The sequence below is a fragment of the Lygodium microphyllum genome, chromosome 24 (genome assembly GCF_053477565.2).
Source record: "Lygodium microphyllum isolate KBCC chromosome 24, Lygodium_microphyllum_v1.1.10, whole genome shotgun sequence".
NCBI lineage: Eukaryota > Viridiplantae > Streptophyta > Polypodiopsida > Schizaeales > Lygodiaceae > Lygodium > Lygodium microphyllum.
In genome coordinates, this window is record NC_141158.1 from 17,645,010 (window position 1) to 17,654,167 (window position 9,158).

A 9,158-nucleotide genomic window follows, 5' to 3' on the forward strand; every position below is an offset into this window, starting at 1 on the left:
TTACTATGAGCTCTCTGTACACCTGGTGTTCTGACAGAAGGAATGCCAAGCTCATCATCCAAGCTGTCTGAGCCACTGGAGTCTCCATCAAGAACTGCATCAATGCCATCTAACACTTTATTCTTTCCTTTGTCTTTACATGTAGTGCTACTAGATGCACCTGAAGATGTAAAGCTACTCCTTAGTCTCCCAGACCAAGGACTACCAGATGATGTCTCTGGTCCACTAAGAGTCTGTGATTCTTGCTTTTCAGCCTGCACATGAGTGTCATGATCATCATCATCATCCAATGCATCACCACTAGATGCATACCAACTACTCATTTCATCAAAGATGACATCCCTGCTCACTCTGAACTTACATGTGACAGGGTTATAACAACGATACCCTTTCTACTCTAAAGAGTATCCAATAAAGACACATTTTTCTACCTTTGGATTGAGCTTTTTGCATAGCTCATCTGGCACATGAACATATGCAACACAACCAAATTACCTTCAAGTGCGATACATCAGGATTTTTGCCAGTAAAGCATTCTTCAGGAGTCATCCCATGAATTGCAGCTGTGGGAGTTATGTTCATAATATAAACAGCAGTACGAATAGCCTCAGACAAAAAATGCTTAGGCATATTCTTTTCAGCCATCAAGGTGCGTGCAACTTCTGCAATATGCCCGTCTTTCCTTTCTGCAACCCCATTTTGCTGTGGGGTAGACCTGCATGTGAACTGTCTCTTTATCCCGTGAGACCTCAGCAAATCACTGAACTCATTTGAGAGGTACTTTCCCCCTCCATTTGACCTCAAGCACTTTACTTTCAAGCCTGTTCCTCTTTCAATTGTAGCCTTGAAAGTTCTAAAGTTCTCAAATGCTTCACTCATTTTCTTCATAAAATGTATACCCATAGCTTTTCAGAACAATCATCAATGAATGTGACAAAGTATGAACTGCCTCCAAGAGATACATTTTGTGTAGGCCCTCGAATGTCTGTATGCACAACATCAAGGATATTTATGCTTACATCTCTCTCATGTGAAAAGGGTTGTCTTGCTTGCTTACCAAACTGACATGCTTCGCATACCTTATGAAATTCTGCAACTCTAAATGTAGGCAAACTTGTAACCAACCCTTTGGATTGCATTAATTTTAGCCTTTGTACATTTGGATGTCCAATGCGTTTGTGTCAAATTTCAATATCTGCAACAACACCTTTTCCTTTAGCATACATGGCAGCATTCATAGTAGGAATTCCAGTATCCAGAGTAAACTACATCCAACTCTACTTCCCTTTGCAACTAACCTACACTTGTCATTGAAGTCTTCTACAAAGCAGCCCTTTGCATTAAATCTGACTTGTAGCCCTTGCTCTAACATCTGACCAACTGACACCAAGTTCTTTGTAATAGATGGCACATGTAATACATCTGAAAGACTCTTTGTCTTACCATCATGTAAGGACAAGGGAACTTTTCCAATGTGTGAAATTGGGTGGCATGAATCATCATCCGTCTGCACGTAACCTGCATTTTGCAAATCCTGCATCTCTCCAAACCATTTTGCATGGCTGGTCATATGATTGGATGCACCTGAATCAACATACAAAACATCATCATGTGTTCCCTTTCCTGTAACAGCATTCAGCATATGCTGCATAACAAATAGACGTTCAATTTTGTCTTCATTCTGTCGTGAAGACGATGCATAGTTTCCTTGCTGCAACTTACCACTATGAATATCATCTTTCTTAGCATAACATTGGGCTGCAATATGACCTGTTTTGCCACAGTAGTGACATACAATACCAGAGTTGTTAGAACCTCTGTTCTGCCATCCACCTCTTTCTCTAAAGCTCCCCCTGCCTCTAAAGTTACCACGACCTCCTGAAACCTACATATCTCCAAATTGCTGATTCAATCTATTTTGCTGGTTGTCACTACCGCGTCCTGTACCACGGCCTCTTGAAGAGAACGTGCCACATCCCCTTTCTGAAGTGGAGTAGAAAGCTTGGACATGTTCACCACTTCTTTCAGATGTATCACTCTGCATGTTGATCTCTTCAGTGATCATAAGGGAGACCAACTCATCGAAATCTGGAAATGGCTTTTTGACATATACGGAAGTTACAAAAGACTTCCAAGCCTTTTCATTGTTAAGTCCACCCAAGGTAGATGACACCAAATCATCATCATCGGGCATTGCATCAATTGCTGCCAAGGCATGTGCAATGCTCCTTACCTTCAGTGTATACTCATTGATAGACATATTCCCTTTCTTCAATGTATTCAACTCTTGCTTGAGTTGAATATTTCGTGCCTTTATATTTACGAAAAACATACTTTCAAGTATGGTTCAAGCTGCCTATGAATTCTCTGCATTTTTGATATGTCCCAGCATATTATTGTCAATTACTGCAGACAACCAATACATGACCTTCTTGTCTTTTGGATTCCATTCCTTCCATGCCTTTGTCTCTTCTGCAGTTGGAGGATCACTCACCTCCGGCTCATTTTTTTCACCTGACATAAACTCATAGAGGCCTTTTCCAATAAGGAAGTTCGTGACATGGAACTTCCATGAAGGGTAATTATTCTTGTCGAGCTTCTCAATGATGGGGTTTCCACTGTTCTCTACCATTATCACAAAACTAATACCAAACAGTAAGAAAATCTTCTACAACCTTCGACCTGTAGTGCACAGCAATACACCAGACAGTATTTTTCACTATCTGCTCAACAATATATGCAATTCGCAACCAGTTTAAAAATAAACCTTAATTTTATTCGCTGGTAAACACCTTTGAACTTACAGATCTAAAATTTGTAACCTGTGCACCTGGAGACGGCAGACATAGCTAAAATTGCAGGGTATCTCGAACTGCTATCCCCAACATTGCGGCTCTACAGAATACACAGCTCTCTTCGCGTACACCAAATCTCACTGCAATCTGAGATTTTTGCTCTGCCCTGTCAAGATTGTGGGAGAGAAGGAAGGAGTCTCGCTTGAAGCTTTCTTGCTTGCACAATGGGGGAAGACACACAAGGGTGGAGGCTGAAAACAGTTTTCCTCTTCTTAGTTGTGTAAGCCAAAAGAACTCAAGTACAAAGAAATAGAAGAACCCTATATATGGGTCTCAAACCAAACTCAAGTAACTAAGGTGGCATACTAACTGAGCCACAAACTAGAGTAGATAAGGATAGCTATCATGTAGCTATTATTCATGGGCGGTGTACCAACCGCGTCTGCAACTGACAAGTCGGTGACATAAATACACAACGGTCACCCTGGCGTATCACGAGTGGTGCTCGATATCTCAACACTCCCCCTCGAGCTCAATCCCAATTCCTGCACACCAAGCAGGTCTCTGAACTTGCGCAGCTTCTCTGCGCCCAATGCCTTCGTGAATATGTCAGCTACCTGATCCTCTGTGCTGACATAAACTAGATCAATAAGACCTAGTAAAACCCTCTCTCGCACATAGTGATAATGCACCTCAATGTGCTTTGTTCTAGCATGATAGACTGGGTTATTTGCCAAGTGTATACTACTCATGTTGTCACAATAAATGACAACTGGCCCATCTGTAGACTGATGCATATCATAAAGTAGCTTATGCAACCAAGCTACCTCACATGCAGCCATTGCTGCACCCTTGTACTCAGCCTCTGTGCTCAACAAGGCAACTGTAGGCTATTTCTTGCTGCTCCAAGTGACTGCAGCACTCCCAAAAGAGAACACATATCCACTGGTAGATCGTCTATCAGAAATACTACCAGCCCAATCAGCATCAGTGTATCCATGCAACTGTATCTGAACCCCAGTCTCATAAAATAGTCCATACTGCAATGTGGACTTCACATACCTGAGTATGCGTCTAGCCGCATCCAAATGTGGTTTCCTTGGAGCCTGCATAAACTGACTTACCAATCCAACAGCATAGCTCAAATCTGGCCTGGTAATAGTCATATAAATCAAACTTCCTACTATGCGTCTGTACATAGTAGGGTCTTCTAGAAGCTCACCTGCATCTGTGCTCAACTTCACATTCTGCTCCAAAGGAACTGAAATAGGCTTACAGCCTGTCATCCCATATTTGGACAGCATGTCCAATCCATACTGCCTCTGCAAGAGCTGTATCCCACTTGGTGATCTAATCACCTCAATGCCCAAGAAATAACGCAGCTCTCCCAAATCCTTCATCTCAAACTTCTGCTTCAATAGCATTTTCACATGAAGGATATCTTCATCACTGTCACCTGTCATAATCAAATCATCAACATAAATGACAAGTAGCATAATACCTTTCTCTGTTTTTCTCACATAAAGTGAGAAATCTGCCTTGGAAATCTGAAATCCAATAGTGACAAGATACTGTCCTATCTTGTCAGACCATGCTCTAGGTGCTTGCTTCAAGCCATACAAAGCTTTCTTCAACCTGCAAACAAACTCAGGATGAACAGCATGCACATAACCTGGTGGCTGCTCCATATAGACATCTTCTTGCAAATCACCATGCAAGAAGGCATTCTTTACATCCATCTGATGTAAAGACCATCCCTTTGATGCAGCCATAGCAGTGACTGCTCTTACAGTTGCCATTCTTGCAACCGGACTGAATGTTTCTTCATAGTCAATGCCATATGTTTGTGCATACCCCTTGACTACTAATCTTGCCTTGTATCTGTTCACAGAACCATCTGCATTGTGCTTCACCTTATAAACCCACTTACAGCCAATTACATTCTTACCTTTAGGCAAAGGTACCAATTCCCATGTAGCATTTTCTTCCAAGGCATCCATTTCTTCATCCATGGCTTTCTCCCATTTTTCTTTTTCCATGGCTTGCTCAAAAGAAGTGGGTTCTGGTTCCTGTATCACTTTGACCATATATGCATAGTGAATGGCTGTAAATCCATCATATTTCAGCCTATCCACAGGATACCTAACTCTGGTAGACCTGCGCAAAGTGGGTTCACTCCCAGGTGCTCTCAAAACATCCCTGGTCTTCCTTACTCCAGGTGTAACAATAGAAGGAATACCCAACTCATCATCAATGCTCTGTTCTAAGCCACTGGATTCACCATCCACATAAGAGTGACCTGCATTCACATCAAACATGGGCTGATCAACCTTCTCTTTTCGTTTTTGTGATACCTGCATACCACTATCTGCATTACTTTGAGAAGATTCTCCTGATCTCAATCTGCCTGTCCATGGCGAAGAGTGTGAACCACTGCTAGAGGACGCTCGAGGTCCACTAATATTTTGTGACTGCTGCTGTGAATTCTGTGCAGCATTACCATTTTGTGCATCTACATCATCAATCACATTTACTGGTTTATACCAGCTACTCATCTCATCAAAAACAACATCTCTGCTCACTATAAACTTACGAGTAGAAGGGTTATAGCATCTATACCCTTTTTGCTGCAGAGAGTAACCAATAAAGATGCACTTCTCAGCTTTTGGATCCAACTTGGATCTCAACTCATCTGGCACATGTACATAGGCAATGCAACCAAAAATTTTGAAATGAGAAATATCTGGTTTCCTACCAGTATACCTCTCCTCTGGAGTCATTCCATGTATTGCTCCAGTGGGAGTCCTGTTCATTATGTAGACTGCTGTAGCAACTGCTTCAGCCCAATAAAAATCTGGCAAGTCTTTTTCATTGAGCATGGCACGAGATACCTCTCCAATATGCCTGTTTTTCATTTCTGCAATTCCATTTTGTTGTGGGGTATAACTGCATGAATATTGCTGCTTTATGCCATGCTCCTGCAAGAACTTTGCAAACTCATTTGAGAGGTACTCTCCCCCTCCATCTGACCTTAGGCATTTTATTTGCAGACCTGTTTCTTTTTCAGCCATAGCTTTAAGGGTTTTGAAATGCCCAAAAACTTCACTTTTCTTTTTCATAAAATACACCCAAACTTTTCTGCTATAGTCATCAATAAAAGTGACAAAATAATGACAGCCTCCAAGAGACGCAGCTTTAGTAGTCCACACATCAGAGTGGATTAATTCCAATGGCTTCTTACTCTCTTGAACATGTCTAGGAAATGGTTTCCTTGCCTGTTTTCCAAACTGACAGGCTTCACATACCTTATGCATTTCTGCAACCTTGAATTTAGGCAATCCTGCAACAATATTTTGGGCCTGCATTGATTTAAGTCGCTGTACATTAACATGACCAATGCGTTTATGCCAGATATCAATATCTGCAACTACACCGGTGCCATGTGCAAACATTGCTGCACTCAATTCAGACATGTCTGCATCCAACGTAAACATTCTGCCCTTCTTCTTTCCTTTTGCTATCAAGCGACCTTTATTTTTCATATCCTCAACAAAGCATCCATGAGGATTAAATCTGACCTGCAAGCCCTGTTCAACCATTTGACCAATAGAAACCAGATTCTTGGTGATATTGGGGACATGAAATACATCGGACAGGTATTTCTTCTTCCCATCCTGCATAGACAAAGGAATTTTTCCAATCTGCACAATCGGATGTGCAGTATCATCACCAGTCTCCACAAATCCTGGTTTTTCCATTTTCCTTGCATCCTCCATCCATTCTGCATGACCTGTCATGTGGTTTGATGCACCTGAGTCAACATACCACACATCGTTGCTTTCTTCTGCATTTGTCACAGAATTGTTCATGTGCTGCACCATAAACAAATGCTCATTTCTGTCATCACCCTGTCTACTAGAAGATGCATAATTTCCTTGTTGCAGTTTTCCATTCATGATGTCATTCTGCTTTTTATAGCAGTCTTTAGCCATATGACCCATTTTACCACAATAGTAGCATTCAACATTACTGTTTGCATTTTGGCCTCTTTGCCATCCACCACGACCTCTTTGGCTCCCCCTGCCTCTAGAGTTACCACGTCCTTCTCCATAGGACTGGTTTTCTTGAGTTTGCTGCATATTCTGATTTCTACCACGGCCTCCAAATCGGCCTCCTCTACCTCTGCCTCTACCTCTTCCAGCATTTGAGTAGAATACAGCTTCTTTTGAAGTTCCTCCTGAAGAAGATGCACCACCATTTCTCTGCTCCTCAGAAATTAGAAGAGCAATCAACTCCTCAAAATCAGGAAATCTTTCATGAACTGAAATGGATGTCCGAAACTGTGCATAATCCTTTCCTAGACCATTCAAGGTCACAGAAACTAAATCATCATCTTCCACTGGCGACCCAATGGAAGCAAGTGCATCTGCAATCTTCTTCACCTTCATGTGGTAGTCATTGATGCTCATATTTTCTCTTTGCACATTGTGCAACTCTTGCTTGAGCTGCATTTTCCTGGCTTGTGTATTTGTGCTATACATCTTTGACAGAGTATCCCATGCCTCCTTTGGCGTACTTGCATCCTGAATATGCACAATCATAGAGTCTGAAATACTGATAGACAGCCAGTACATAACTTTCCTGGCTCTCTCATGCCATGCTTTAAATGCCTGCATTTGCTGTTGATTGGGAACATCAGGAAGAACTGGTTCTTCTTCATTTTCTGCAACAAATTCCCAATATCCTTTTCCCATAAGGAAATTCGTCATTCTAAACTTCCATGCTTGGAAGTTGTTCTTGTCAAGCTTTTCAGTGACAATCTGTGAGAGAGAATCAGATGCCATTACAGAATACTGCAAAAAATTCTGTCACTGCAAAAAACACAGCTTCACGCTCACAAGAGCAAATCTGCAAAACTGGCGAAAGTGGTATTTGACCACACAGTCACTTCCTAGTGACGATTTTGCATCAACAGGCAATAGGGATGATTCTGTAACTCCCAATGTCTCTGCACACAAGCATACGATGCAATCTCTGTGATAACTTTTCACCAACCTGTTGAACAGTGGTCGCACAGCATAAAACAGGGCCTTTTCCTAAGTGCGTGCAGAAAACTTCCGCCTTCAAAACAGGCCCCGAAATGGCCTCAAATCAAAAAAACAGGGTCGCCAAGAGCTAAAGCTCTATCCCGCAGCATATACTGCCCTCTTGCTTCACTGCGAAGGGCGTCTCAACCTGAGACAATGCACTCCTGCAATTTCCGGATGTGCTACCTGCAGAGATCTGCTCCCAAAACAGAAAATGAAAGCAACACTGCTCCTCTTACCAGAACACCGCGAGCTTGGCTTGCTTTCTTGAGCTCCTTACCACGAACAAGGCTCTGATACCATGTCAAGATTGTGGGAGAGAAGGAAGGAGTCTCGCTTGAAGCTTTCTTGCTTGCACAATGGGGGAAGACACACAAGGGTGGAGACTGAAAACAGTTTTCCTCTTCTTAGTTGTGTAAGCCAAAAGAACTCAAGTACAAAGAAATAGAAGAACCCTATATATGGGTCTCAAACCAAACTCAAGTAACTAAGGTGGCATACTAACTGAGCCACAAACTAGAGTAGATAAGGATAGCTATCATGTAGCTATTATTCATGGGCGGTGTACCAACCGCGTCTGCAACTGACAAGTCGGTGACATAAATACACAACGGTCACCCTGGCGTATCACGAGTGGAGCTCGATATCTCAACATGCCCTGCTTCTGGTGCCTCCACAGGCACTGTCCAAGAGAAAGAGTGGAAGAATGGGAGAGCTTCTTACCCGTGGCTTGCTTGCTCGAACCTTGCTTCTTCTCCTTCACTTCAACCTTCAAAATCATCCTCTCTCAGTGTGGCGCGGCTCTGATACCATGTCAAGAATTGCGTGGTGGGGGGACTTGCTCAAGATGCTACGCCAAACACACACAGAATGCACAAGGAGAAGCTCACTCAAGAGACAAGAAGAGAGATAGAGGCCAAAACGTTTTCTTGCTGGTTTCTTCTTCTTCTTCCACACACTTTACAATGTACACAAAGTATAGATAAGATACAACATAAAAGAAAGTGGCCTACTAAGTCAAACAATGCATAACTGACTACACTAGTTGACTGGCGCTATAACTATGCCAGTTGTAAATAGGTGTAACAACCTGAATATAATAAGTAATGAGTTAGTGGCCATGTGAGAGTCATAATGACCACCGATGTGCTAAGTGTAGATGTGTAGACCCATCTAACCAGGCGGTCCATCATTACTATCCGCATGTGTTGAGCTTGTCATCTTAACAAGAATGAGCTCTCATTCATCTTCTGAACTTTATATACAAAGCCCTAAA